Source organism: Triticum dicoccoides, chromosome 1A (assembly GCF_002162155.2).
Source record: "Triticum dicoccoides isolate Atlit2015 ecotype Zavitan chromosome 1A, WEW_v2.0, whole genome shotgun sequence".
Taxonomy (NCBI): domain Eukaryota; kingdom Viridiplantae; phylum Streptophyta; class Magnoliopsida; order Poales; family Poaceae; genus Triticum; species Triticum dicoccoides.
Genome location: NC_041380.1, coordinates 589,626,613 through 589,648,279, shown reverse-complemented (window position 1 = coordinate 589,648,279; position 21,667 = coordinate 589,626,613).

Sequence of the window (21,667 nt, the reverse complement as noted above, 5' to 3'; positions counted from 1 at the left end):
AAAAAATGGTCCTACAACCTTTCTTCTCACATGCGCATGCATGCATGCACCAAGGACAAAACGCTGATGTCAACCCATCAATCTGATTAAAAAATCATTTCATATAAAAATTCATCGTGACGAGATTTTCGAAAGTAGATCCCATGTTTATTATTGGGGATGTTTATTAACAACTTTTATCCCGGGGTCAAAAAGTTATCGTGGTGTTTGTACGAGAGTTATCAGCTCTGTTGTATGTATATGATCATGCTATTTACACAGGGAGTTACCATAGGTATGTTTTTAACAACTTTTATTCCAAGGTAAAGTTACAACGTTGTTTGTGCGTGAGTTATCAGCTTTGTTGTATGTATATTACCATACTATTTATACAAAATTTACCGTGGGATAATTTCAATATTTTTTTGCCCTGGTTAAAAATTACCATGGTATTTTTGTGTAAGTTTTTAGATTTGCGGTTATTACCATGCTATTTACATAAAAGTTATCGGGGGTATGTTTCCAACAACTTTTTTCCTGGGTCAAAAGATTACCACAGTGTTTGTACATGAGTTACCTGCTCAACAACGTGTAAATTCATGCTATTTAAACAAAAAATATAGGGGTATGTTTTTAATAACTTTTTCCCTGTTCAAAGTTACCATGCATGGTATTTGTATGTAAATTATCAGGTCCCCGATGCGTACACTACTAGGAAAATGCTGCTAGTGGCGCACCTGTTTTCGCTACTAATGACGCACTATAGGTGCGCCACTAGCACCACGCCATTAGAATTTTTTACTAATGGCGCACTGATGCGCCATTAGTATAGCCCATGGTACGCCATCAGTATGGCTTAATCTCGGGTCAATATGCTTAATCTCAAGTCAAATCATACTCTGTGCTCAAACTTCCCGGAAGATCATACTCTGTGCTCAAACTTCCCGGAAGGTCACCCATCCTCACACTACTCCAGTCCGAGCACGCTTAACTTCGCAGTTCTATCCAATCCCAGCACCAGCTCACTTCACAGGCACTTGTTGATATATACTTCATATCAATCCTATTAAACCTTGTTGATGTCTAGGACTTTGTTCATGTTCATGAGTATGATAAAATTTTGAAAAAATATTTCAAACTTCCCGCTCATATTACGTATCATATTTTGGAAAAAATTCGAAAAAAAAATTCGAAACCAATTTTTTTTCTGTTACTAGTGGCGCACCTAGCAAACGGTGTGCCACTAGTAAGTTTGAAATTTTTTCCATTTTTCCCCTCTAGATCTTAAAAGCCCCGTAACTTTTTTCTGTTAGGTTTTTGGGGATTTTGAAAATGTTTAACGGGGTTCCCATAGTTAAATTTGGATGTAACTTTTCGAATAGATGATTTTTCATATAAAGAACTTTTTAATCCGAGTTCGTATGCAAAAGTTATGCCCATTTTACAAATTCCAGAGAGATTTTGCAAATAAAGTCGAAATTCATATTTGTAAATTTTCCCAACAAGTAGACCACATATCACATGGGAAACTTATTTTTCTTTTATTTTTTTGACATTTCCATCATTTCCTTTTTTAAAACTGAAAAGGCGATCCACAAAGGGGGGTGCATTCGGTGGAATTTTTGGGCCAAGTTAGTAATGGCATATCGTGGGAGTGGTGCGCCATTACTAATTTTGCAAAAATAAAAAATTTGAAGAAAAATTGGAAAAAATTACTAGTGGCGCACCGTGGATGTGGTGTGCCATTACTAGTTCCACCGGTGCGCCATTACTAGGTTTGAAAAAAAATAAAAAAGTTAAAAAAAATTAATTTTTTTTTACTAATGGCGCTAGTAATGGCGCACAGTGCGCCATTACTAGTTTTGAAAAAAATGAAAAAAAATTGTTACTAATGACGCACCGTGGATGTGGTGCGCCATTAATATTTGGACATTAATGGCGCACCAACACATGGTGCGCCATTAGTATATAGTAATGGCGCACCACATGTCTGGTGCGCTATTAGTGGCCATATCATCTATAGCCCTTTTCCTAGTAGTGGTATATTACTATGTTATTTACACATAAGTGATCAGGGTATGTTTTAAACAACTTTTTCCCTACGTCAAACTTACTATGGTGTGTGTATCTAAGTTATCATGTCCATGAGGCATATATTACCATGTTATTTAAATATAAATTATCGAGGTATATTTCAACAAAAAAAATTCCTGGTCAAAGTTATGAGGGTGGTTGTATACCAATTATCAGGTTTGTGCCTATTTTTGTGGTCTATGTCTACTGCCTTATAGTTTTACAACAGATAAAATTCTTTATAGTAGTCATGGACATAGCCTAGTCTAGTTGGTCAATAGGCTTTGCCTAAGCCGACAATGACCAGAGCTTGAGTCCTGTTACTCGTAGATATATTTTGGCGTTGACAGCTCGGTAGAGGTAATACCGAGAGAGAGAGTTCACCGCCTCACTTTATCGGTACTAATGGTGTCAAGTTTCTCGCTGACACTTGTGAGATTATTATTTTTGCTTGCACACACATTTAACACTTATAACCTTCGTTACTGTTAAATTTTCATACTAAACTCAAATTTGTTAGACACGTCATGGAACCAAAATTGATATCACAAGTCGTGAATACCAAATATTCGATTCGAATTTATTGCAAACATGATTAATAGCTTTTGGTAAAAAATATGACAAACATAGGAGGATCAAGCCAATCCCTCTGTAGATTGGTTTCACTGTTTCCCTGCTAACCAAACAAGGCTAAGGGAATCCCTAACACCGAACCACAAATCTCCCGAATGTGTCTGGACTGCGAAAGTCATCCAACACGGGCCTTTGTCGGTCCGCGATGCGGTTCGAACGTGATTTCATGCCGCCCTGTGTCTTGTCAGGACCGGGATGGCCCATGCTGAAGGAAATATGCCCTAGAGGAAATAATAAAGTTGTTATTTATATTTCCTTATAACATGATAAATGTGTTAGGGAACGTAGCAGAAATTCAAAATTTTCCTACGTGTCACCAAGATCTATCTGTGGAGAAACTAGTAACGAGGGGAAGGAGAGTGCATCTACATACCTTTGTAGATCGCTATGCGGAAGCGTTCAAGAAAACGGGGTTGAAGGAGTCGTACTCGTCGTGATCGAAATCACCGGAGATCCTAGTGCCGAACGGACGGCACCTCCGCGTTCAACGCACGTACAGCCCGACGACGTCTTCCATGCCTTGATCCAGCAAGGAGAGAGGGAGAGGTTGTGGAAGACTCCATCCAACAGCAGCACAACGGCGTGGTGGTGGTGGAGGAGCGTGGCAATCCTGCAGGGCTTCGCCAAGCACCGCGTGAGAGGAGGAGGGAGAGAGGAAGGGCTGCGCCATGAAGGAGTCAAAACTCATCTGTAGGCATCCTCAAAAGTGCTCAAGTATATATAGGGGAGAGGGAGGGGGGTGCGCCCCACCTAGGGTTCCACCCTAGGGGCGGCGGCCAGCCCAAAACCCCATCTAGTGGGGCGGCCAAGGGGGGGAGAGGGGAAACTTGCCCCCCAAGTTAGGTGGGTGCGCCCCCTCCCCAAACCCTAGGCGCCTTGGGCCCTTGTGGGGGGGCGCACCAGCCCACCTGGGGCTGGTCCCCTCCCACACTTGGCCCATGCAGCCCTCCGGGGCTGGTGGCCCCACTTCGTGGACCCCCGGGACCCTCCCGGTGGTCCCGGTACGTTACCGATAAAACCCGAAACTTTCCCGGTGACCAAAACAGGACTTCCCATATATAAATCTTTACCTCCGAACCATTACGGAACTCCTTGTGACGTCCGGTATCTCATCCGGGACTCCGAACAACATTCGGTAACCATGTATATCTATTCCTTATAACCCTAGCGTCATCGAACCTTAAGTGTGTAGACCCTACGGGTTCGGGAACCATGCAGACATGACCGAGACGTTCTCCGGTCAATAACCAACAGCGGGATCTGGATACCCATGTTGGTTCCTACATGTTCCACGATGATCTCATCGGATGAACCACGTTGTCGAGGATTCGATCAACCCCGTATACAATTCCCTTTGTCTAGCGGTACGATACTTGCCCGAGATTCGATCGTCGGTATCCCGATACCTTGTTCAATCTCGTTACTGGCAAGTCTCTTTACTCGTTCCGTAACACATCATCCCGTGATCAACTCCTTGGTCACATTGTGCACATTATGATGATGTCCTACCGAGTGGACCCAGAGATACCTCTCGTTTACACGGAGTGACAAATCCCAGTCTCGATTCGTGCCAACCCAACAGACACTTTCGGAGATACCCATAGTGCACCTTTATAGCCACCCAGTTACGTTGTGACGTTTGGCACACCCAAAATATTCCTACGGTATCCGGGAGTTGCACAATCTCATGGTCTGAGGAAATGATACTTGACATTAGAAAAGCTTTAGCAAACGAACTACACGATCTATGTGCTAGGCTTAGGATTGGGTCTTGTCCATCATATCATTCTCCTAATGATGTGATCCCGTCATCAACGACATCCAATGTCCATGGTCAGGAAACCGTAAACATCTATTGATCAACGAGCTAGTCAACTAGAGGCTTACTAGGGACATGGTGCTGTCTATGTATCCACACATGTATCTGAGTTTCCTATCAATACAATTCTAGCATGGATAATAAAAGATTATCATGAACAAGGAAATATAATAATAATCAATTTATTATTGCCTCTAGGGAATATTTCCAACAGTCTCCCACTTGCACTAGAGTCAATAATCTAGTTCACATCGCCATGTGATTAACATTCACAGGTCACATCGCCATGTGACCTACATCCAAAGAGTTTACTAGTGTCACTAAACTAGTTCACATCATCATGTGATTAAGACTCAATGAGTTTTGGGTTTGATCATGTTTTGCTTGTGAGAGAGGTTTTAGTCAACGGGTCTGCAACATTCAGATCTATATGTACTTCGCAAATCTCTAGGTCATATTATAAATGCTGCTTCCACGCTCCACTTGGAGCTATTCCAAATGGTTGCTCCACTATACGTATCTAGTTTGCTACTCAGAGTCATTCGGATAGGTGTTAAAGCTTGCATCGATGTAACCCTTTACGCCGAACTCTTTATCACCTCCATAATCGAGAAACATGTCCTTATTACTCCAAGGACAATTTTGACCGCTATCTAGTGATCCACTCCTGGATCACCTTTGTACCCTCTTGCCAGACATGTGGCAAGGCACACATCAGGTGCGGTACTCAGCATGGCATACCGTATAGAGCCTATGACAAAAGCATAGGGGACGACATTCGTCCTTTCTCTTTCTTCTGCCATGGTCGAGCTTTAAGTCTTAACTTCACACCTTACAACTCAGGCAAGAACTCCTTCTTTGACTGATCCATCTTGAACACCTTCAAGATCATGTCAAGGTATGTGCTCATTTGAAAGTACCATTAAGCATTTTGATCTATCCTTATAGATCTTGATTCTCAACATTCAAGTAGCTTAATCCAGGCTTTCCATTGAAAAACACTTTTCAAATAACTCCGCATGCTTTCTAGAAATTCTACATCATTTCCGATCAACAACATGTTAACAACACATACTCATCGGAAATTCTATAGTGCTCCCACTCACTTCTTTGGAAATACAAGTTTCTCATAAACTTTGTATACACCCAAAATCTTTGATCATCTCATCAAAGCATACATTCCAACTCCGAGATGCTTACTCCAGTCCTTAGAAGGATTGCTGGAGCTTTGCATACTTATTGGCATCTTTCAGGATTGACAAAACCTTCCGGTTGTATCACATACAACCTTTCCTCAAGAAAATCGTCGAGGAAACAATGTTTTGACATCCTATCTGCAAGATTTCATAAATAATGCAGTAATCGCTAATATAATTCTAACAGACTCTTAGCATCGCTACGAATGAGAAAGTCTCATCGTAGTCAACTCCTTGAACTTGTCGGAAAACATCTTAACGACAAGTCGAGCTTTCTTAATGGTGATACTTACCATCATTGTCCGTCTTCCTTTTAAAATCCATCTGTACTTAATAGCCTTACGGCCATCGAGCCGTTCTGCCAAACTCTACACTTTGTTTTCATACATGTATCCTCTCTCGGATTTTATGGCCTCGAGCCATTTATCGGAATCCGGGCCCACCATCGCTTCTCCATAGCTCGTAGGTTCATTGTTGTCTAGCAACATGACTTCCAAGACAGGATTAGGTACCACTCTGAAGTAGTACGCATCCTTGTCTTCCTACGAGGTTTGGGAGTGACTTGATCTGAAGTCTCATGATCAATATCATAAGCTTCAACTTCAATTGGTGTAGGTGCCACAGGAACAACTCTTTGTGCCCTGCTATACACTAGTTGAAGTGACGGTTCAATAACCTTATCAAGTCTCCACCATCCTCCCACTCAATTCCTTCGAGAGAAACTTTTCCTCGAGAAAGGACCCGATTCTAGAAACAATCCCTTATTGCTTTCGGATCTGAGACAGGAGGTATTCCCAACTGTTTTGGGTGTCCTATGAAGATGCATTTATCCGCTTTGGGTTCGAGCTTATCAGCCTGAAACTTTTTCACATAAGCGTCGCAGCCCCAAACTTTTAAGAAATGACAGCTTGGGTTTCTCTAAACCATAGTTCATACGGTGTCATCTCATCGGAATTACGTGGTGCCCTATTTAAAGTGAATGTGGTTGTCTCTAATGCCTAACCCATAAACTATCGTGGTAATTCGATAAGAGACATCATGGTATGCATCATATCCAATAGGGTGCAGTTATGATGTTCGGATACACCATCACACTATGGTGTTCCAGGCTGTATTAGTTGTGAAACAATTTCCACAATGTCTTAATTCTGTGCCAAACTCGTAATTCAGATATTCATCTCTATGATCATATCATAGATATTTTATCCTCTTGTCACGACGATCTTTCAACTTCACCCTGAAATTACTTGAACCTTTCAATAATTCAGACTCGTGATTCATCAAGTAAATGTACTCAACATCTACTCAAATCATCTGTGAAGTAAGAACATAACGATATCCACTACACGCCTCAGCACTCATTGGACTGCACACATCAAAATGTATTACTTCCAACAAGTTGCTTTCTAGTTCCATTTTACTGAAAATGAGGCTTTCAGTCATCTTGCCCATGTGGTATGATTTGCATGTCTCAATTGATTCAAAAAATCAAGTGAGTCCAAACGGTCCATTTGCATGGAGTTTCTTCATGCATATACACCAATAGACATGGTTTGCATGTCTCAAACTTTTCAAAAACGAGTGAGCCCAAAGATCCATCAACATGGAGCTTCTTCATGCGTTTTATACGGATATGACTTACGTGGCAGTGCCACAAGTAGGTGGTACTATCATTACTATCTTATATCTTTTGGCATGAACATGTGTATCACTACGATTGAGATTCAATAAACCATTCATTTTAGGTGCAAGACCATTGAAGGTATTATTCAAATAAACAGAGTAACCATTATTCTCCTTAAATGAATAACCGTATTGCGATAGACATAATCCAATCATGTCTATGCTCAACGCAAACACCAATCTTGATGGTAGAGGGAGCGTACGATATTTGATCAACCTTGGAAATACTTCCAACACATATCGTCATCTCACCTTTTAGCTAGTCTCCGTTTATTCCGTAGCTTTTATTTCGAGTTACTAACACTTAGTAACCGAACCGGTATCTAATACCCTGGTGCTACTAGGAGTACTAGTAAAGTACACATTAACACAATGTATATCCAATATACTTCTACCGACCTTGCCAGCCTTCTCATCTACCAAGTATCTAGGGTAATTCTGCTCCAGTGGTTGTTCCTCTTATTACAGAAGCACTTAGTCTCGGTTTGGGTTCAACTTTGGGTTTCTTCATTAGAGCAGCAGCTGATTTGCCGTTTCATCACTACAAGGATACCCCCTATAAAGCAACACATATTCTCCATCGTTTTAAATATTTGTTGCAAAATTACCAGTAGATACACATATAAGCGGTGTAGCATATGCGTTGTAGGCTTGCGGCTCATGACCCTGTCGTGGTGCAAAAGATCTTATTTGTTGCTATGTATTGGTTGCAAATTATATCTATTATAAGACTACAAATATACAAATTTTAAAATAAAAAAAATAATTCAGCACAAAAAAAATTGAGTAGACACGTTGTTACCCATTGTGTGGCGTGAAAAACTTTTTTTTACGGATATGTGGCGCGAAAATCTGTTTAACCATCCAAGCAAAACCAAATTGTGCGAAGTCCACCACTTTTATTCTCCGGTCCAGATTGATATTCGCCTTCAAGTCTGGATCGATCTAGGTCTTGTACGACACAAATCAATCATCCAATCTCCTCCCGCTGAGAGGAAAGGCTGGAAGGTGGACGGACAGGGGGGCGGCGGGAAGGCGACGACGGACAAGGGAGCGCCGGCTGTGGGCAGCGAAGAATTTAGAAGCGGCAAGCCGCGGTAGGAAAGCTGCAAGTCGTCTGCTATCGTCCCCTGCTCCTCTGGCTGCCCATCCAGCCTGCCCGCCGGCGGCGCGCCGCTCCTCCGGCCGCCCTTCTTCTCCCTCACCGTGTACGGGCGAGACTGGCCTCCGAGGTAACCCTCCTTCCCTTCCTCCTTCCCGTCTCCTCTCATCCACTGACCTTATTTGTGGCCACCTCGAGACATGGCCGTGGGATGTGATTTGGTAGATAATGAAGGGGATGGACTGTCAGATAGGAGAGATGGATCCATTCCCCTGTTTTTGCGATCAAATCATATGAGAGAGAGGAGCTTCAGGCTTGTTTCAATTTCAGAGATATACTGTACCACCTGGGCTGTGTTTAGTTGTTTGGGATTTGTTCCCCACAGGGAATTGATCACCGTGTGGTTTGAGTGAAACCTATGTCTGTCACTTTAATTCTTGTTGGGATTTATCCCCTATCCCTCCTAATCGCTGTCCACTTCATTGTTGTTCGGTTGGTCAGGGATTGAACAAAATCTGTACAGGAATACAGTTTAAATGTTGCACTAAGTAAACATTCATCAATGAATTCAGTTTGTACAGGGAATGCTTGAAATATTCAGGGAATGGAGTGTAAGCATTGCATTGAGTAAACATTCATCTCTGAATTCAGTTTTTACAGGGAATATTTGATACAAATATTCAGGGAATATAGTGTAAGCAAGGTTAGATATTATAGTTGAAGTTTCAGAAATACTAAAGAGTTTTGGGATTGTAAATATTCAAAGAAACAATTTTTTTAATGTGAGTGCACCATGACCAACACATAATAGTATCTCACTCAACGGTGTGACCTCCCCCAGCTTGAGTCTATCCTTATGTACCTGCAATCACAAACGTTGGCGTTTTTTTGTAACATTTATTATCGGCTACAAGTCACTAAAAATGTGACATGGATTTGCACAAGGAAAAGGGTAAGTAATTCAGTCAATCATGATGACTAAAAAGTTGGTTGACCTAAGAAAAAGTCTACAAAGTCCTAGTACTCCTCCTCCCTTCTGTTTCTAAATGTGATCCCTTATTATCATATCCACTGCTAAACTAATAACATTTAAGTTGGAGTATATTTTTAGTATAGAGTCCATGTATATATGGGAGTAAGACAACACAAGTGAGCATACTCAGAACAAGGACGCTAATTTGCAACATAAATATGAACATGTATCTACAAGACTCTTCTAAGGTAATAACAGATTTGTGTCCAGGAATGGAGCACATCGATAATAAGAACAAGGCAAAGATTATATTCTTATAAAGCAAATGTACAAGAGTGTATACAGATCAAAGAATATTTTTGTGTATACTTGTATGGCATATGTTTAGAATATTTTTGCTTTAATGAACGGTCAGATCAAAGAATTCAGGTTGTATGATATGGTTCTAGGTGTTTGGGACTAGCTGAACTTTGGCAGCTGCTGCCGGTGTTGTATCATGATGAAAATTCAATCGATCAACAATTGAATTGGACTATATGAACTTGCTAGCTACTGCCGTACAAGACGTGACAGCTAGTTATAGTATTTACTGCTTGTGATGTACTATGTGTTTACAGATTTTACCTAGCTATACTATGTGTTCACAAATTTACTATCATTTTGTGATGTTGGATGTCAAGTTTACCATTGTTAGGAAATGGTGTACAATCTGGTGTATAAAGTTCGCACATGAAAATTACTACTCTATTGCTTCTACATGCAGGTTCGATGGATAATGAAAAAGTCACCGATCATTAGTGACGAATTCATTAGTGTTATTTGTTATCTTTTGTTTTATGTCCATGTAATAACTCGGATAAGAAGATTTCTATGTGTGACTATCGTAAAGTGTCAACACTTGATTCCAAATTGGTGTTGGTTGTTCTGTTTGCTACACATTCTCCGCCCCCTTCTTCACTAAGGCACAAATTGTATCACTCCTTTACAAAAACTTTGAAATGTACCTGCTCATACTTTTTATACAAAAATTCCATCAGACAAGGACAGCCGCGCTATCTGATCCCCAGCGAAGTCCTCCGCCGCTGCTATTCGGCTCCTAGTCTTCCTCTCTGCTGCTCCTCTCCACGCTCTCATACTGCAGATCGCTGCTACTGCTCTTCTTCACCTCCTACATATGCTGCAATTTTGAACTGAAGACAATTGTCTTACAATTTATTTATTTTGAAAACTAAAAATTACTACGTTTTGGGAACTCATCATAAAATTTGAGAAAAATTCGATAATCATATTTATATATAAAGTATGAGCAGGTACATTTCAAAGTTTTTGTAAATACCCCCTTCGGTCCTTTTTACAGTGCATATAAAAATGGTCTCAAGTCGAACTTCATAAAGTTTGACCATTTTATATGAAAAAATATATCAAGATCTATAATACTAAAGTTATACAATAGGAAGACTAAATTCATGACGCATCTAATTGTATTAATTTTGTAATGTGAATGTTGTTATTTTTTCTATAAAGTTGGTCAGACTTTATGAAATTTGAATTCAAACAAATATTATATGCGGAGTAAAAAGGACCGGAGGGAGTATCTTCTTCCATTGGCCCACAAATAGTTATGTGGTAGTCGGCTGTCCAACAGTATTTCCATCCATTCAAAACAAATTAGAATGAACCGGATGAATTTAACCAAACACGATGGAATTCACTAAAGTATGTATATAATTTACATAAAACAGATGACATTTGTCCGTTTAACTAAAAACTTAAAAAAAACTAGGCTAACTTATAGCGGAGGTGTCCTTGTATGCATGCCCGCCCAGACAGGCCACACCGTTGTCGTTGGAGTAGTCCTTCCAGCAGCGGAAGGGTGCCCGGGCACGACAACCCTTTCCGGCCGCGGCCAGGTGCTCGCGGAGGAGCCGCTCCGCTTCTCATGCACCACTCCTTACCGAGTGCCTCGCCGCCCTTTCCTCAGCTGACACGATGCCTACCTGATGGACTTGCCGCGTTGCACCACTCCTATCATGCCGCCTGCCTCAGCCCTCTCCTATGCCGACATGATAGCCCACGACGAGGAATCGGCACCGCCGTGGCCACCGAGGTAGTGGAGGTGAACACTCGTCTTCGCGATCACCGATGGTGCATCCTCCTTGAAGGAATTGCCGCATTGCACCACTGTTGTCGCGCCTCTTGCTTGGATGCTTTCTCCTCATCCGACACGATGCCCCGCGACGAGGAGTCGGCGTTGCCTCGACCCCATGGTAGTGGAGGACATGGTTGTGTGCCTTCGCGATTGCCAGCGGCACCTCCTCCTTGACGGAATTGCAGCGTCGCGCCACTCCTGCTGTGCTGCCTGCCTCACCTCCCTGTCCTCTGCTGGCACGATGGACCGCGACGAGGAGTCGACGCTGCTGCGACCACTAAGGTAGTGGAGGAGGTGATCATACACCTTTGCAATCGCCGTCGACACCTCCTCCTTGGCGGACTTGCTGTGTTGCGCCACTCCTACCGCGCGCCCACTTCAACGCCTTCTCCTCAGCCAACATGATTGCCCATGACAAGAAGTCAGCCCCGCTGCAGCCACCGAGTTAGTGGAGGATATGGCTGCATGCCTTTGCGATCGCCGGCGACACCTCCTCCTTGACGGACTTGTCGCGGTGTGCCACTCCTACCATGCAGCCTGCCTCGTCGCCCTCTCCTTAGGAGACACGATGGACCGTGAAAAGGAGTTGGCCCCGCAATGGCCACCGAGGTAGTGGAGGATATGCTCGTGCGCCTTCGCGATCGCCGACGACACCTCCTTCTTGACGGACTTATCGTGTTGCACCACTCCTACCGCGTTGCCTGCCTCGCCTCCCTCTCCTCAGCCGACACGATGGCCCGCGATGAGGAGTTGGCGCCGTTGCGGCCACTGAGGTAGTGGAGGAGGTGGCCGCTCGCCTTCGCGTTCGCAAGTGGCAACTCCTCCTTGATGGAATTGCCGCGATGTGCGGCTGTTATTGTGCATCCAACCTCGCCGCCCTCACCTCAGCGAACACGATGGTTATGTGCCGGTAAAGGCGACTCCTCAGGCGGCGCCCAATCTGGACGCCGTGGTTGCCTATGGGGGACAACTAGTGATCTTGGATATGATGGACGGCAACTAGTGATTTTGGACGACAATCGTACATGTAGGTCGTAACATGCAAGCTAGGAATTTTTTGTTTTTGGATTAACTTTTTCGATTGTTTGAGTATTAGTACTCATTTTTTAATTCACCCATATTGCACTTAGTTTGTACAAACATAGAAGAAACACGTTCTACTGGGCACAAATATATGTACGAGTGCCCGTCACGGGCTAGATGATAATAAGAAAATTAATAATTTGTTTGGTTTCAAATTGTTAGACACCCTCATAATTTATTTATTTTTGGTTCACACCAATTTTTACTTTTCCCTCCATTCTCTCCCGCCAATAGCGAACAAAAAAATAATAATACACGCGCTACATTACCAAGGCCCCACCTGTCATAGGAATCCAAGACTGAGACTAACATCAGTCAAACAGATCGTGATGAGGTAACTGCGCAAATAAAATCGGAAACCTCCCCCATATTAGCGTGGTTCCCTTCCTCGTCTCCTAATGGACTCATCGCATGCCCGGCGGCCGGTGGCCAAGGCATCACCCCGAGCTGATCAAGGTTAGTTCCCGACCCACTCTCACACAATTCATCCTCACTTGCTCCCTACTCCACCGATCTGTTCTCTTAATCAATTCACATCTCTCGCCAGGCAAATATCGCTGCCAGATTCTCCAGATCCGTCTGGTACGTGGTGGCAAACAATCCTGCGAGTTCATGAAGTTAGTGCGCTGCTCCTTATCTCATCTCATTGTTGCAATTCATGCCCTCCGTATTGGTTCTCATCTACTTTTTCACCCACCAATCGATATACAGAGAGATTTCTTTTTTTGATTTTTTTGCGCAGTTACCTCCTCGCGATTTGTTTTCGAGAACAAACAGACAACACTAGTGCAGGCTCTCTCTAGGATGGTGGAAGACGACACTTGGACATTAGAAGGAAGGAATAGGATCAAAAGTGTAAATAAAGTATGCAAAATACAATATAGGTTGTTTTGGAAACTACAATATATAGCACATGGAGATTTGAAAATTACTATTCAATCCAGGAGAGACGCCAAACATAACAATTTGGATAGGATCCATGGGAAGGGGTAATCTCTGACGGACATAAGAATCAAGATATCTTAGTAATAAAACAATGGTAACTTTTGCAATGAGTAAATCGAACATATGAATCCAATGAAGAGATCAACGCTTCTATCAAATTTTCTCTATAAGTACTATTTGAAGCATCTTTGCTATTTATTTTGCATTATATCATCCCTGCTTATGTTCTCAATATATCTTTATGATGCAGGGCTGCTGACAACCTGGTATGAGGAATACTGCTGTGCTGCCCTCCATTTTCCTGTACAGAAAGTCACATTTTCACTTTCAGATAGTAACAAACTAATAATCATTATTCTGTCAGCTTCTTGTTGCAATTTGTGCTCTAGCTCGAGATACCAATTCAAGTTATGTTGCTTGTGGACATTCCAATCTTGTTGGACCGGTGAGTTGATTACAGGGTTTTAGGATGGCAATTATTCTGTAGTTTGCAGCGACCTCCGGATCTTTTGTGGTCCGGAGTCCAGGATTAACACAAGTAGTAGTATGTTACTCCTAGTGTTTTTGCCTTCAGCTTCGCTGTTACATATACACATTCTGTAAATTCTATTTTAGTTATGGGGATGGTTATCTCACACTTAACTGTTGGCATTTTATTTCTACTTTTGGTGAGGTGATTGCGACAATGGAGCATGATGAAGCAACTATAATAGCCAATATTGATTATTCATTGACTGAGAAGAGGAGGTAAGCAGAATAACTCGCTTTTCCATGTCGCTGTTCTCAGCTTGGTGTAATAGACCGATATTTTGTTTAGGCAATTTCTTCCTCGGCGAAATCAATGATGTGGAGATCTTTAAAAGTTGGTGGATGTCCAGGGATTGGGTTATGTGGACTGTCCAGATTGCTCGGGTAGGCATGATCCGTGAAGCAAGAATCGCTGATTGCGAAGGCAAGCTCATGCTTCGGTTCCTGAGATGTTGTATGTGCCACATCTTTGCCTGTAATTTGCACTACAGCCACATAATGTCTGAAAAGGAGGCAAAACCAATAAGGAGAAATATAATGTGTGCAACTTCCTGAGTTGTGAAATAATCGAACCCCAAGGAATAAAAATCATTGTTTTTACTCAAACCTCTATATTGGATGTTGTTCGTATTTTTTCAACATGTGGAGGTTGTTGGTATACCTGTTCGGTTACCTCTGTTATGGTTAACATGGCAGGGAGAGATAGGTGTCTTGGATTTTGTCAGAAACAAGATAGGTGTCCTGGATCAAATGGACCCCATTTTTCGGCTTGTTTTGGTCCTTACGTCAGTGGAGGCTATAAATGAATCATCTGATGTCTAAGAAATAACTAGTAATGGTGAAGAAGGCTTCACAGATTGTGATGATCCTAGTGCGGATGAAAATGAAGATGATAAGTTTGTTGCTCATTCCTTTCCGATTCAATATGTGCTTATTCATCATCGTATAAAATATATAATTCATGGTTCTATATATTCAATTGAAAATGCAGAAACAAAAGACTGTAAGAAGAGGAAGTTGAAACATATTTGGAACCTTCCAAATAAATTCTGCTACACACAAGGTATATTTCCATTACCATATACAAAATGTTCAAAATATAGTGCTCTAATGTTTATGTATCTACTGGTCATCTTGGCATCAAACTGTTGTTCAGAACAAAGAAACTTTGCTTAGAATGTTAGTGCACGTCAGGGAGAAAACTTCTACTGCAAACAAGCTGGCATATTTTCATAATCATATACAAATTTGTGTTCAAATTGTAGTGCTAGCTTGTTGATTTCTTTATACTTCTTTTTTGCTATCAGTGTGTTGTCCAGACCCAAAAAATAATAAAATGTGCTAATGCAGCCTATAATAGTGCTCAAGGTGGTTTGTTGAGTTGGTTGGGTGCAAGTGAACTACATTAAGAGTGCTCAAATTCATTTCATATGTTCCCCTGTTTTTTCATTGGTGGTGAGCATGATTCTGCCAATTATTCCCCTACTTTGGTTTTCTCTATCAGGCAGGAACTAAAGTATTCTTGAAGAGCCTGAAAAACCATAACATCAACGTAGATCTGCTACAATTGCAAGTTGTGATCCTAAATTTAAACTTCATGGTGGTGAAATTAGAAATGAATTATGGGAAGTTCATGTCGATATGGCACTTGTGAAAACAAAAAATTTGGTATAGAGTCGCAAAAACTGCAATACTCTCGGTAATGTAGAAAAAAACGAAGATTGCATGGCCTTCAACCTTTGTACGTGACTCATACCTTGACTCTATTACTACTTGCATCATGTTAATGCATTGTGTGTTAATAATTCATTTGTTTTCTTGCTTGTAGATTCAAAAGATAAATGGATGAGTATATGGGTGCATGGCAAGTATATTGCAGTGAGGATGTTGATGTTCTGGTTCATGATGATGATGATGATGATGGATTCTTTCAGTTTTAGTTAAGTAGTAGGGATGATGTTCCTCCTGGATGTTGTTCCTAGGTTCAGTTATCTTCTTAAAGTTGTAGGGATGTTGATGGATGCTTTCGGTTTAAGTTTTAGTGTCAAGAAAATAGTTAGATTATGCATCACATTTGGATGATGTTCCTCCTGTAATATACACTATTGTAATCCAACAGTTTTATCTAATATATGATTTCTTCCTGTCTTGAGCATATTCTTTTTTTCTCATAATTATTACTACCATTATGTGGAGCATTAATTTAATTGTTGGCAATTATTTATAGATACAATAATATTATCCACATTATATATGTACCAACACATGAAGCATTGGAAATTCTCCGTAGAAGCAATGGAATTTTGAGTCCAGTACATTGAGCACCAACATATATAAGTGTTGTAGAAGTCCATTTTATCTGTTGTAGTCTTGCAATGGTCCTTTTACCAACGGCGATATAAGTGTTGCATTATGTGCTAGCAACACTGGATAAGGCTACGCATCCCAAACCGTTGGTAAAGTCACAAGCAACGCATATATGGACTTTTAGATACGGAAAAATGCGTTGCTATACGGGGGTCATGTTGTAGTGCATGAAGTATCCCTTCTTGCCCTTGCCCTTCTTGAAACTAGTGGTTTCACTAACCATCAACAATTGATGCTCCTTCTTGATTTCTACTTTCGCGGTGTCAAACATCGCGAATATTTCAAGGATCATCATATCTATCCCTGATATGTTATAGTTCATCACGAAGCTCTAGCAGCTTGGTGGAAATGACTTCGGAGAAATATCACTATCTTATCTGGAAGATCAACTCCCACTCGAATCAAATGATTGTTGTACTCAGACAATCTGAGCACAAGCTCAACGATTGAGCTTTTCTCCTTAGCTTGCAGGCTAAGAAAATCGTCGGAGGTCTCATACCTCTTGACGTGGGCACGAGCCTGAAATCCCAATTTCAGCCCTCGAAACATCTCATATGTTTCACGACGTTTCAAAACGTCTTTGGTGCCTCAACTCTAAACCGTTTAACTGAACTATCACATAGTTATCAAAATGTGTATGTCAGATGTTCGCAACATCCACAGACGACGTTCGAGGTTCAGCACACTGAGCGGTGCATTAAGGACATAAGCCTTCTATGAAGCAATGAGGACAATCCTCAGTTTACGGACCTAGTCCGCATAATTGCTACTATCAACTTTCAACTAAATTTTCTCTAGGAACATATCTAAACAGTAGAACTGAAGCGCGAGCCACGACATAATTTGCGAAGACCTTTTGACTATGTACAGGATAATTAAGTTCATCTTATGAACTCCCACTCAGATAGACATCCCTCTAGTCATCTAAGTGATTACATGATCCGAGTCAACTAGGCCGTGTCCGATCATCACGTGAGATGGACTAGTCATCATCGGTGAACATCTTCATGTTGATCGTATCTGCCATACGACTCATGCTCGACCTTTCGGTCTCTTGTGTTCCGAGGCCATGTCTGTACATGCTAGGCTTGTCAAGTCAACCTAAGTGTTTCGCGTGTGTAAATCTGTCTTACACCCGTTGTATGTGAACGTTAGAATCTATCACACCCGATCATCACCTGGTGCTTCGAAACAACGAACTGTCGCAACGGTGCACAGTTAGGGGGAACACTTTCTTGAAATTATTATGAGGAATCATCTTATTTACTACCGTCGTTCTAAGTAAACAAGATGCAAAAACATGATAAACATCACATGCAATCAAATAATAGTGACATGATATGGCTAATATCATATAGCTCCTTTGATCTCCATCTTGGGGCTCCATGATCATGTTGTCACTGGCATGACACCATGATCTCCATCATCATGATCTCCATCATCGTGTCTCCATGAAGTTGCTCGCCAACTATTACTTCTACTACTATGGCTACTGGTTAGCAATAAAGTAAAGTAATTACATGACGTTTATGTTGACACGCAGGTCATAAATAAATTAAGAGAACTCCTATGGCTCCTGCCGGTTGTCATACTCATCGACATGCAAGTCGTGATTCCTATTACAAGAACATGATCAATCTCATACATCACATATCATTCATCACATTCTTCTTGGCCATATCACATCACATAGCATACCCTGCAAGAACAAGTTAGACGTCCTCTAATTGTTGTTTGCATGTTTTACGTGGCTGCTATGGGTTTCTAGCAAAAACGTTTCTTACCTACGCAAAAACCACAACGTGATATGCCAATTGCTATTTACCCTTCATAAGGACCCTTTTCATCGAATCCGATTCGACTAAAGTGGGAGAGATAGACACCCACTAGCCACCTTATGCAACTAGTGCATGTCAGTTGGTGGAACCAGTCTCACGTAAGAGTACGTGTAAGATCGGTCCGGGCCGTTTCATCCCACAATGCCGCCGAATCAAGATTGGACTAGTAACGGTAAGCATATTGAACAAAATCAATGCCCACAACTACTTTGTGTTCTACTCGTGCATAGAAACTACGCATAGACCTAACTCATGATGCCACTGTTGGGGAACGTAGCAGAAATTCAAAATTTTCCTACGTGTCACCAAGATCTATCTATGGAGAAACTAGCAACGAGGGGAAGGAGAGTGCATCTACATACCCTTGTAGATCGCTATGCGGAAGCGTTCAAGAGAACGGGGTTGAAGGAGTCGTACTCGTCGTGATCCAAATCACCGGAGATCCTAGTGCCGAACGGACGGCACCTCCCCGTTCAACACACGTACAGCCCGACAACGTCTCCCATGCCTTGATCCAGCAAGGAGAGAGGGAGAGGTTGTGGAAGACTCCATCCAACAGCAGCACAACGGCGTGGTGGTGGTGGAGGAGTGTGGCAATCCTGCAGGGCTTCGCCAAGCACCGCGTGAGAGGAGGAGGGAGAGAGGCAGGGCTGCGCCATGGAGTCAAAACTCATCTGTAGGCATCCCCAAAAGTGCTCAAGTATATATAGGGGAGAGGGAGGGGGTGCGCCCCACCTAGGGTTCCACCCTAGGGGCGGCGGCCAGCCCAAAACCCCATCTAGTGGGGCGGCCAAGGGGGGGAGAGGGAAAACTTGCCCCCCAAGTTAGGTGGGTGCGCCCCCTCCCCAAACCCTAGGTGCCTTGGGCCCTTGTGGGGGGGGGCGCACCAGCCCACCTGGGGCTGGTCCCCTCCCACACTTGGCCCATGCAGCCCTCCGGGGCTGGTGGCCCCACTTGGTGGACCCTCGGGACCCTCCCGGTGGTCCCGGTACGTTACCGATAAAACCCGAAACTTTTCCGGTGACCAAAACAGGACTTCCCATATATAAATATTTACCTCCGGACCATTCCAGAACTCCTCGTGACGTCCGGGATCTCATACGGGACTCCGAACAACATTCGGTAACCACGTATATCTATTCCTTATAACCCTAGCGTCATCGAACCTTAAGTGTGTAGACCCTACGGGTTCGGGAACCATGCAGACATGATCGAGACGTTCTCCGGTCAATAACCAACAGCGGGATCTGGATACCCATGTTGGTTCCTACATGTTCCACGATGATCTCATCGGATGGACCACGATGTCGAGGATTCGATCAACCCCGTATACAGTTCCCTTTGTCTAGCGGTATGATACTTGTGCGAGATTCGATCGTCGGTATCCCGATACCTTGTTCAATCTCGTTACTGGCAAGTCTCTTTACTCATTCCGTAACACATCATCCCGTGATCAACTCCTTGGTCACATTGTGCACATTATGATGATGTCCTACCGAGTGGGCCCAGAGATACCTCTCCGTTTACACGGAGTGACAAATCCCAGTCTCGATTCGTGCCAACCCAACAGACACTTTCGGAGATACCCGTAGTGCACCTTTATAGCCACCCAATTACGTTGTGACGTTTGGCACACCCAAAGTATTCCTACGGTATCCGGGAGTTGCACAATCTCATGGTCTGAGGAAATGATACTTGACATTAGAAAAGCTTTAGCAAACGAACTACACGATCTATGTGCTAGGCTTAGGATTGGGTCTTGTCCATCACATCATTCTCCTAATGATGTGATCCCGTCATCAACGACATCCAATGTTCATGGTCAGGAAACCGTAACCATCTATTGATCAACGAGCTAGTCAACTAGAGGCTTACTAGGGACATGGTGCTGTCTATGTATCCACACATGTATCTGAGTTTCCTATCAATACAATTCTAGCATGGATAATAAACGATTATCATGAACAAGGAAATATAATAATAATCAATTTATTATTGCCTCTAGGGCATATTTCCAACAAAATGTTTATTACTCATGCTAGAATTGTATTAACCAAAAACTTGATACATGTGTGAATAAATAGACAAAACAAAGTGTCCCTAGTATGCCTCTACTTGACTAGCTCGTTAATCAAAGACGGTTAAGTTTCCTGACCATAGACATGTGTTGTCATTTGATGAACGTGATCACATCATTAGGAGAATGATGTGATGGACAAGACCCATCCGTTAGCTTAGCATAATGATCGTTAAGTTTTATTGTTATTGCTTTCTTCATGACTTATACATATTCCTTTGACTATGAGATTATGCAACTCCCGAATACCGGAGGAACACCTTGTGTGCTATCAAATGTCACAACGTAACTGAGTAATTATAAAGATACTCTACAGATGTCTCCGAAGGTGTTTGTTGGGTTGGTATAGATCGAGATTAGGATTTGTCACTCCGAGTATCAGAGAGGTATCTCTGGGCCCTCTCGGTAATGCACGTCATGATAAGCCTTGCAAGCAATGTGACTAATGAGTTAGTTGCAGGATGATGCATTACGAAACGAGTAAAGAGACTTGCCGGTAATGAGATTGAACTAGGTATGAGGATACCGACGATCGAATCTCGGGCAAGTAACATACCGATGACAAAGGGAATGACGTATGTTGTCATTGCGGTTTGACCGATAAAGATCTTCGTAGAATATGTAGGAACCAATATGAGCATCCAGGTTCCGCTTTTAGTTATTGATCAGAGATGTGTCTCGGTCATGTCTACATAGTTCTCGAACCCGTAGGGTCCGCACGCTTAACGTTTGATGACGATTTGTATTATGAGTTGTGTGTTTTGGTGACCGAAGATTGTTCGAAGTCTCGGATGTGATCACGGACATTACGAGGAGTCTCAAAATGTCCGAGAGGTAAAGATTGACATATTGGACGATGATATTCGGACACCGGAATGGTTCGGGAGTGTTTCGGGAATTTATCGGAGTACCGGGAGGTTACCGGAACCCCCAGGGAAAGTAATGGGCCTACATGGGCCACAGAGGAGAGAGAGGGCAGCCCACAAGGGGTGGTGCCCCCCCGGGGGGTAGTCCGAATTGTACAAGAGGAGGGGCGCGGCCCCCCTTTCCTTCTTCCTCTCCCTCTCCTTTCCCCTTTCCCCCTCCCCCATGGTGCGCCCCTAGGGCCGGCCTCCTCCCCTCCTCCTTTATATACGGGGGAAGGGGGCACCCCAAAGCACATCAATTGTTCTCTTAGCCGTGTGCGGTGCCCCCCTCCACAGTTTACTCCTCCGGTCATATT